General features: G+C 47.9%; 1 non-coding gene across 1 annotated transcript; it reads left to right on the top strand.

The window, feature by feature from the left end:
- The first annotated feature begins 3,600 nt into the window (after positions 1–3,600).
- LOC129016419 (small nucleolar RNA U13) lies at positions 3,601–3,704 on the top strand. Its single transcript, XR_008494817.1, has one exon. It is a non-coding gene; the product is annotated as a small nucleolar RNA U13 (small nucleolar RNA).
- The last annotated feature ends 5,172 nt before the right edge of the window (positions 3,705–8,876 follow it).

Consider the following 8,876-nt stretch of genomic DNA (forward strand, 5'->3'; position numbering starts at 1 on the left):
CACCTCAAAAAAAAAAAAAAAAAAAATTAGCCGCACATGGTGGCACATGCCTGTGGTTCCAGCTGCTTGGGCGACTGAGGCAGGGGGCTTGCTTGAGCCTAGGAGGTCAAGGCTGCTATAACCCATGTTTATGCCACTGCACTGCAGCCTGGGCAACAAAGTGAGAAACTGTCTCAAAATAAAAAGAAAAATAAGTAAATAGGCCGGGCGCAGTGGCTCACGCCTGTAATCCCAGCACTTTGAGAGGCTGAGGTGTGAGGATCATGAGGTCAGGAGTTTGAGACCAGCCTTACCAACACAGTGAAACCCTGTCTCTACCAAAAATACAAAAATTAGCCAGGTGTGGTGGTGGGCACCTGTAGTCCCAGCTACTCGGGAGGCCGAAGCAGGAGAATCACTTGAACCCGGGAGGCAGAGGTTGCAGTGAGCTGAGATCGCGCCATTGCACTCCAGGCTGGGTGACAGAGTGAGACTCCGTCTCAAAAAAAAAAAAAAAGGAAATAAATATAGCTTCCCAGGGGATTCTGTTTGCAGAGTGTGTCGAGAATATGAAGCCCAGAATTCAAGACTGCATATGGACTGTGAAGGCTGAGGAGGGCTGTGAGGGAAGAGTGGGTAGGTTAAAGGAGCAGAGGCGACTGTCATGCCCTTTGGCTCTTCTATAGGAAAAGAGGAAAGAGTGAGCCTTGAGCTGTGTTTTGTGAGGGAATAGTGCCCTCCCTTTGTGGGGAAGCAAAATTGGCTCGGAAGATGAAGACAGATGAGTCAAGAACGTCAGGGTGTCAGGGGGAGCACAAAAAGAAGGCAAAATATGCCCTTCTACACTCAAACTTGAAGGTATTCGGGGCCTGGTGGCTGGATCTGAGGCCATGCTGAGTCCTGAAGAGGAGACCAAAGTCTTGCTTTGTGAAAACTGTCTAGACTGTCCTAGCGATTCCATTTTTTTTTTTGACTGTCCTAGCAATTCCATTTTTTTTTTTGACAGAGTCTCACTCTTGTCGCCCAGGCTGGAGTTCAGTGGCACGACCTCAGCTCATTGCAACCTCCACCTCCTGAGTTCAAGTGATTCTCCTGCCTCAGCCTCCCGGGTAGCTGGGATTACAGACGCCTGCCACTGCGCCCAGCTAATTTTTGTAGAGACAGGGTTTCACCATCTTGGCCAGGCTGGTCTTGAACTACTGACCTTGTGATCCACCCACCTTGGCCTTCCAAAGTGCTGGGATTACAGGCGTGAGCCACTGTGACTGGCCTTTTTTTTTTTTTTTTTTTTTGAGACAGAGTCTCGCTCTGTCGCCCAGGCTGGAGTGCAGTGGCGCAATCTCAGCTCACTACAACCTCCGCCTCCCGGGTTCGTGCCATTCTCCTGCCTCAGCCTCCCGAGTAGCTGGGACTACAGGCACCCACCACTGCGCCCGGCTAATTTTTTGTATTTTTAGTAGAGATGGGGTTTCACTGTGTTAGCCAGGAGGTTCTCCATCTCCTGACCTCATGATCTGCCCGCCTCGGCCTCCCAAAGTGCTGGGATTACAGGCGTGAGCCACTGCACCCGGCTGCCTTTTTAAATTTAAAAAAATTTTTTTTTTTTTTTTGAGACAGTCTCTCTCTGTCCCCCAGGCTGGAGTGCAGTGGCGGGATCCCAGCTCACTGCAACCTCTACCTCCCAGGTTCAAGCAATTCTTCTGCCTCAGCCTCCCAAGTAGCTGGGATTACAGGCACACGGCACCACACCTGGCTAATTTTTGTATTTTCAGTAGAGATAGGCTTTCACCATGTTGGCCAGGCTGCTCTCAAACTCCTAACCTCACGTGATCCTCCTGCCTCGGCCTCCCAAAGTGTGAGTACAGGCGTGAGTCACCACTGCACCTAGCCTCCATTCTCATCTTTTCTGATTGGTGAACTCGGTTCTCCAGAGCACAGAAGTAGCACTTCCTTCCCCTGGTCCCTGGAGAGTAAGGTCTTGTTCACATCTGTGCATGGGGCTCAGATCAGGGCCTGGTACAGAGAAAGTGCACAATACATGGGTGTTTAAGTCTGGGCATGGTGCCTCATATCTGTAATCCTAGCACTTTGGGAGGCCAATGTGGGAGGATCACTTGAGCCCAGGAATTCAAGACCAGCCTGGGCAACAAAGCAAGACCCCAATCTCTACCAAAAAATAGAAAAATTAGCCAGGTGTGGTGGCACATTCCAGCTACCCGGGAGGCTGAGGTGAGAGGATTGCTTGAGCTGGGAGGCTTCAGTGAGCTGTGCTCGTACCACTGCACACCAGCCTGGGAGACACAGTGAGACCCTGTCTCAAAAAATATAAGAAAATAAAAGTCTAAAAAATAAATGGGGGCTGGGCGTGGTGGCTCATGCCTGTAATCCCAGCACTCTGGGAGGCCAAGGCGGGCAGATCACCTGAAATCAGGAGTTCAAGACCAGCCTGGCCAACATAGTGAAACTCTGTCTCTACCAAAAATACAAAAATTAGCCGGGCATGGTGGCGGGTGCCTGTAATCCCAGCTACTTGGGAGGCTGAGGCAGAAGAATTGCTTGAACCCAGGGGCAGAGGTTGCAGTGAGCCAAGATTGTGCCACTGCACTCCAGCTTGGGTGACAAAGTGAGACTCTGTCTCAATTAAAAAAAAATAGAATAGCCGGGCGTGGTGGCTCACGCCTGTAATCCCAGCACTTTGGGAGGCCAAGGCGGGCGGATCAACTGAGGTCAGGAGTTCAAGACCAGCCTGGCCAGCATGGCGAAATCCCATCTCTACTAAAAGTACCAAAATTAGCCAGGTGTTGGGGTGGGCGCCTGTAATCCCAGCTACTCAGGAAGAGGAGGCGGGAGAATCACTTGAACCCAGGAGACGGAGGTTGCAGTGAGCTGAGATTGTGCCCCTACACTCCAGCCTGGGTGACAAGAGCAAGACTCCGTCTCAAAAAAATAAAATAAAATAAATAAATAAAATAAAATAACAAATGGGTGTTTAAATGAATGATGTTCATGGAATCTCTCCCCAGTGCTTTGCTTTCCACAAAGGTCTGCATGGAAGTCTCAATAAATTGTGGTTGAATGCTTGACACTTAGTAACTGTGACGAAAACAGAATTCACCTTTCATCACCTGGCCAGCAAATGCTTTGCTTGTCTTCTTCTTATTATTATTATTTATTTTTTATTTTTTTTTTGAGATGGAGTCTTGCTCTGTCGCCCAGGCTGGAGTGCAGAGGCGCGATCTCGGCTCACTGCAAGCTCCACCTCCCAGGTTCACACCATTCTCCTGCCTCAGCCTCCCGAGTAGCTGGGACTACAGGTGCCCGCCACCATGCCCGGCTAATTTTTTTTTGTATTTTTAGTAGAGATGGGGTTTCACCGTGTTAGCCAGGACGGTCTCGATCTCCTGACCTAGTGATCCACCCACATCGGCCTCCCAAAGTGCTGGGATTACAGGCATGAGCCACTGCACCCGGCCTGTAGAGACAGGGTTTCACCATGTTGGCCAGTATGGTCTCGAACTCCTGACCTCAGGTGATCCACCTGCCTCGGCCTCCCAAAGTGCTGGGATTACAGGAGTGAGCCACCGGGCCTGGCCAACATGTCTTTCAAATAATTAAAGCCACATCTTTTTGTAGTTCATAAACGTGATGACTGGGTTTTCATGCTCATGTGTGAGCTGCACCTCCTTCAAATCTTGTTTTGACATTGACACATTATCTGCCTGATGTAAAAATAATGAAATCCAATATACTAAGATCAGGAGATTTCACAATAAAATCCCAATTTCTGTTTCTTTTAAAAAATCAGGCCAGCCATGATGGCTTATGCCTGGAATTCCAGCACTTTGGGAGGCCCAGGCAGAAGGATCACTTGATCCTGGAAGTTCAAGATCAGCATGGTCAACACAGGGAAACCTGGTCTCAATTTAAAAATTAGCTGGGCATGGCACTTCGGGAGACTGAGGCAGGTGGATCACCCGAGATCAGGAGTTTGAGACCAGCTTGGCCAAAATGGTGAAACCTCATCTCTGTATTTAAAAAAAAAAAAAATTAGCCAGTTGTGGAAATGAGCGCCTGTAATCCCAGCTACTCGAGAGGCTGACGCAGGAGAATCACTGGAACCCGGGAAGTGGAGGTTGCAGTGAGCCAAGATTTCACCATTGCATTTGAGCCTGGGCAACAGAGTGAGACTCTGTCTCAAAACAAACAAACAAACAAACAAAAACATTAGCCATAGCCCCAGCTATCTGGAGGCTGAGATGGAGGCCGAGAATCCAGTTCATTCATTCAAGGCTGCAGTGAGCTATCATTGCACTCCAGCCAGGGTGACAGAGCAAGACCCTGTCTCAAAATAAAATAAATATTTTGGGAGGCCAAAGTGGGCAGATCACCTGAGGTCAGGAGTTCGAGACCAGCCAGGTCAACATGGCGAAACCCCATCTCTACTAATAAAATACAAAAATTAGCCGGGCATGGTGGTGTGTGCCTATAATCCCAGCTACCCAGGAGGCTGAGGCAGGAGAATCACTTGATCCCAGGAGGCAGAGGTTGCAGTGAGCCGAGATTGCGCCACCGCACTCCAGCCTGGGCAACAAGAGCAAAACCCCATCTCAAATAAATAAATAAATAGAAATAAATAAATAAAATGGTTACTTTATGTTATTTCACCTCAATAATTTTAAGTAAAATAAAATTAGATAACTGATAGCCAGGCATGGTGGTGGACGCCTGTAATCCCAGCTACTCAGGAGGCTGAGGCAGGAGAATCGTTTGAATCCGAGGCAGAGGCTGCAGTGAGCCAAGATCATGCCACTGCACTCCAGCCTGGGCGACAGAGCAAGACTCCATCTCAAAAAAAAAAAAAAAAAAAATTAGGTAACTGATTAGAAGGTACTGAAGTTTGCCATCCTTTGGAAACGATCCTTTTCATTAGAAAGATGAGGATCCTGAGGCCCTACAAGGCAAGTGTCAGGTCAGTGGAAGAGACTGAAAGGGAAGTTTGGTTCCCACCCAGGCAGCACAGTCGCTGCCTCCTCTCCCCTTTACTTAGGCTATGAACTCAGGTGTGATACAGACCACAACCCGTTCACCATAGGTTACACCCCACATCTTCTGGCTCAGACCCTGGCACTTGAACTGTCAGCCTCCAAGTAGCTGGGACAATAGGCCAGCTCAACAAATGCCCCCTGCTCATTAAATTTTTTTTTTTTTGTAGAGTTGGGGTCTTGCTATGTTGCCCAGGGTGGTCTCAAATACCTCATCTCAAGCAACTCTCGCCTTGGCCTCCCAAAGTGCTGGGATTACAGGCATGAGCCACTGTACACAGTCTTGATGTATTACCTTTTTAATTTTTAAAAAATTTTTATAAAGACGGGTGTCACCATGTTGTCCATGCTGGTCTCAAACTCCTGGGCTCAGGCAATCCTCCCGACTTGGCCTCCCAAAGTGCTGGGATTACTGGTGTGAGCCGTGCCTGGCTTGCTTTTTTTTTGTTTGTTTTTGAGATGGAGTCTCACTGTTGCTCAGGCTGCAGTGCAGTGGCGCAATCTCGGCTCACTGCAACCTCTGCCTCCTGAGTTCAAGGGATTCTCCCGTCTCAGCCTCCCGAGTAGCTGGGATTACAGGTGTGTGCCACCACACCTGGCTTATTTTTCTATTTTCAGTAGAGATGGGGTTTCACCATGTTGCCCAGGATGGTCTTGATCTCTTGACCTCGTGATCCACCTGCCTACGTCTCGCTTTTTTAATTAAAAAAAATTTTTTTTAAGTACTTTTTTTCTTTTGAGACAGAGTCTCACTCTGTCACCCAGGCTGGAGTGCAATAGCACGATCATGGCTCACTGCAACCTCTGCCTCTTGGGTTCAAGCAATTCTCCTGTCTTAGCCTCCCAAGTAGCTTGGATTACAGGCATGCACCCTATCCCTGGCTAATTTTTGTATTTTTAGTAGAGATGGGGTTTCACCATGTTGGCCAGGCTGGTCTCGAACTCCTGACTTTGTGATCCACCTGCCTGCCTCAGCCTCCCAAAGTGCTGGGATTACAGGCATGGGCCACCATGCCCAGCCTAAAGTACTTTTCATTAGAGACAGTACTTTATTCAAACTGCTTCTCTTCTCGTGTTTTTGTGTCTTGAGACAGTTTGTCTGTCACCCAGGTTGGAATGCAGTGGTGTGATGACAGCTCACTGAAGCCTTGACCTTCCAGGCTCAGGTGATCCTCCCACCTCAGTCTTCTCAGTTGCTGGGACTATAGGTGTGTGCCACCACGCCTGGTGGATGTATGACTGTTTATGAAGGAACGTCTGTTAATTGTAAATTTCCTCCAAAACCACCCTGTTGTTGCAGAAATGACAGGCTGTGAGCACTGTAGCCACCTATACATTCCTTCCAGAGCACTATGCTTTTGCTCCAAGACATAAGCGGTAGGTCTTGGGGCTGCGGTGTGGAGATCTGTCATGGCGCAGCCCAAGACCATGCTTTTGTGTGTAAGTTCCTTAATAAATCACCCAAAACTGACAAACTGGATTTGTCTGCCTCCTTTTTTTTGGCTCCTTTGGCATGAGGGTCACTTGGCATATATGGCCCTTTCATGGAATGCACAGCAACTCCAACAAAGAGAGATGATTCTTTCACAGATGAAGCTGCTGAAGCTTGGAGAAACGAGATTGTCCCAAGGGTGGCAGCTCCTAAGGGAAGGGCTGGAATTTGAACCCAGGCGTCTTGACTTCAGCCTTGTCCTTTTGGCCCCTATGCCCTCCCACCTCCCAACGCAGGGGATTAGCTAAAATTTAGGAAAGCAGCTCATGTTATGTAAAGGGAGGGGAGGCCAGGCATGGTGGCTCACACCTGTAATCCCAGCACTTTGGGATGCTGAGGCGGGCAGATCACTTGAGGCCAGGAGTTCAAGACCAGTCTGGCCAACATAGTGAAAACCTGTCTCTACTAAAAATATAAAAATTAGCCGGGTGTGGTGGCGAGTGTCTGTAGTCCCAGCTACTCGGGAGGCTGAAGTTGCAGTGAGCTGAGATTGCACCACTGAACTCCAACCTGGGTGACAGGGCAAGACTCTGTCTATAAAATAAATTAATTAAAAAAAAATAAAATTTCGGAAAGCAGCTCACGTTATGTAAAGGGACAGGAAACAGCAACAGATGACATATATATAGGATGATTCCAGCCTAGTAATAAATATACACACACCAGAAAGAGAGGCATTAAAATGTTAACAGTAGTTAACAGCCTGGGCGACAGAGTGAGACCCTGTCTCCAAAAACAAAAAAAAAAGTTGTTAAGAAGAAAAGGAGTGACTATCCATGTGTGGCCCACAAAGCTTAAAATATATACTATTTAGCCCTGGGCAGAAAAGGGTTTGACAATGCTGTTCAAAGGTCACCATTGGTAGATTGGAAACTGAAAAAGGTATATACCCTGGCATTGGACAACACAATGGCTGTGCCTCCTGCCAAAGAATGCTGAACTGGCCAAGTAAGGTACTTGACAGCCCAGCCCTGAAATGCATAAGTTCTCCAACATTTTCATCACTGCTCCTCCCTGGCTTTTCACCTCTGGCCACTCCATCCTCTGGCTTCCCTTCCACCAAGCACTCGCACGTTGATTCCAGTCCCTAGCCCTCTCCTCTAGGCTGCCCCCTCTGGAAATGTAAGCAGCACCAGGTATAAGAGCCAAGCACAGGCTGCCTTGACGTGCACCTAACCCCCTTACTTCCCCATTGTGTGGAAGGTAAATCACTTCTCTTTGGGTCTGTTTTCCCATCTACAAATTGGGAATGACAATAGGGTTATTCTGCGATTAAGTGAGATAAGGTACCTAAAGCACGCAGCATGGAAGCGGTCAACATGCTGGCTCTGATGTCAGCCATGACCAGACTTCGGACAACTATAAGTCATTCACTTCAAAACCTTTCTCTCTGTTCTTTCTCTTCTGTGACAGACTAATACGTGTGCTCCTTCCCTTCATTTAGAAACAAAATGACCCAAATTTAAATGAACATGTAACTATCCAGCTAGAGGCATGTTAGTCTCGCATATAGGGTGGTAAGAAGGTGAGACTAAGTTCTGGCCAATGGGATCAGCATAATTTCCAGGCCCTGTATTTCCACTTCCTTTTGCATGGGCTTGAACAAGGACTTGGGGCTGGTGAGCCGCTTTAACCACACAGATGACGACCTCGGGGATGCAGGAGCAACATGACAGCGCGGCCCTGGGTCCCTAGATGATTTTGCGTAACGGTTGTTGTCTAACCCTAACCCTGGACCACTCACCTCTGAACTGTCACATGAGAAATAAGCTATTTTGCTGAGTCACTGTTTGGGGCTCCTTGTGACAGAAGCTGAGCCTACAGTCTAGTTAGTGCGTGTCAGAAGGCTTCTCTTCAACTTCAGTATCAGTCCGCCCTCCATATGTGCTGTTCTTGTACTTCTGAACACAAAGAATATTCCAGCTATTTCTTGAAAACAGTCATATTTGTTTACCCTCCAGTCAGGAGAATGTGTCATTCTTGACTCCTTCCACTCCTGAATCCACTGGTCACAGTAGCTTCACAGTTTTTCACATCTGCACCTCTTTAATCCTCCCCCACCTCTGACCCCAGGCACCCTGACTTCAGATGGTTTGTTTTTTTTTTTTTTGCTTCATGCTCTTTGCTTCCAATTTCATACTCTTACACAATGATGCTTCATTCTCTTTCTTAAAATGGAATCCATTCATGTTATTTTGTTACCTTTTTTTAGAGACAAGGTCTTGCTCTGTTCCCCAGGCTGGAGTGCAGTGGTATAATCATAGTTCACTGTATCCTTAACTTAAATAGACCTTAAGCTCCTGGGCTCAAGTGATCCTCCTGCCTCAGTCTCCCCAGCAGCTTGGACTACTGGCACACACAAC

Source organism: Pongo pygmaeus, chromosome 18 (genome assembly GCF_028885625.2).
Source record: "Pongo pygmaeus isolate AG05252 chromosome 18, NHGRI_mPonPyg2-v2.0_pri, whole genome shotgun sequence".
In the NCBI taxonomy this organism is placed as follows: domain Eukaryota; kingdom Metazoa; phylum Chordata; class Mammalia; order Primates; family Hominidae; genus Pongo; species Pongo pygmaeus.